At 39.6% G+C, this 1,534-nt stretch overlaps 1 protein-coding gene across 1 annotated transcript in view; it reads left to right on the plus strand.

Moving 5' to 3' along the window:
• Positions 1-1,534, plus strand: part of LOC117959137 (metal transporter CNNM3) — a 24,849-nt gene that overhangs the window by 19,779 nt on the left and 3,536 nt on the right. The gene's annotated exons all lie outside the window — the stretch shown is intronic.

Consider the following 1,534-nt stretch of genomic DNA (forward strand, 5'->3'; position numbering starts at 1 on the left):
TATTAGGGGACCACTAAGGTCTATATAAAAGAGACTTCAGATACAGCATTAGGGGACCACTAAGGTCTATATAAAAGACTTCAGATTTTTTTGTTTACAAGGTCCATCCGACCTGGCGTTTACTCTGTATTAATTAATGAGCCGAGCTTATTGTCCTTAGATTTTTGGCTTGATGTTCTCCTCATTTCCACCAAGTTGTTTTGTTCAGTTTCCTGGAGGCGGCTCTAGGAAGTATATTGTTGTTTGGCCGAGGTCAGTCGAGGACACCTGAGACCCGTGTACGTGACTCACGGCAGCGATCGCCGTAGTGTCAATCTGAGGCTGCTTGTGAACCATTATGCAACAAATAGATCCGACCAGGCAATCTGATTGGTCAACTCGACCTTTTGACCTTTCAGAACGGGCTCAAATCAGCACAACAGCTCACCCGGAGCCGTTTGAGCACACCAGGCTCGTCACTTAAAATATTACATGTCGACTTTATTAAATACAGTGTATTAATAAAGATAAATCAGGAACCAAAGTAGACAACACCGAAGCTCTCCAATATATTATACAGTGAGGAAAATAAGTATTTGAACACCCTGCTACTTAGCTTCTTCCATTTTCTAATGATTGCAACAGTGGACCTTTTTTTCACCAAGCTGCTTGGACATGTCCCCGTAGCCCTTTCCAGCCTTGTGGAGGTGGACTATTTGTCTCTAGTGTCTTTGGACAGCTCTTTGGTCTTGGCCATGTCAGTAGTTGGATTGTTATTGATTTTATGGGGTGCACAAGTGTCTTTATGCAGCTAACAACTTCCAACAGGTACATCTAATTTAGGATAATAAATGGAGTGGAGGGAGACATTTTGAAGACAGACTAACAGGTCTTTGAGGGTTAGAATTCTAGCTGATAGACAGGTTTTCAAAGACTTATTTAGAGCTGTATCATACAAATAAATAGTTTTAAAAAATCATACATTGTGAATCCTACGATGCCAATTTCAGACCCCTCCATGATTTCTAAGTGGGAGATTTTGCAAAATAGCAGGGTGTTCAATTACTTATTTTCCTCACTGTACATAAGGTGATTCATCGGATTAAACCACTTATTTTTTATAACGCTCTGGAGTTAACTGTTGATGTGACACACGCTGCGTAAAGAAATAGCTGTGAGTTTCACGGCTAAATCTGCCGCTGGAAAATCTTGTTTTTCCACCAGATAACTTAGTAACAACAGGATGGAGCTGGCAAAGCAGTTTAACTTTAACAGTCTAACTTTAGCTTAAATCGGCTGTCGTCATATTTTCGGCTGAATTACGTGCCAATAATGACGATAAATTACATGTATTAAATGCTTTGTTCAAACGCACTTTAAAGGTGCGATATGTTATACTGGGCAATGTATATTACATTTTGGACCTATAATCTCAGAATATTCAACTTTTTTTCTCATAAATGTACCACTTCAATCTCAGAGATTACCCTAGTGTTATTCTCGTAAATTGACGACTTCAATCTCCGACATTCGGAGGCTTTTCTTGGAATATTAC

This window comes from Etheostoma cragini, chromosome 16 (genome assembly GCF_013103735.1).
Source record: "Etheostoma cragini isolate CJK2018 chromosome 16, CSU_Ecrag_1.0, whole genome shotgun sequence".
NCBI lineage: Eukaryota > Metazoa > Chordata > Actinopteri > Perciformes > Percidae > Etheostoma > Etheostoma cragini.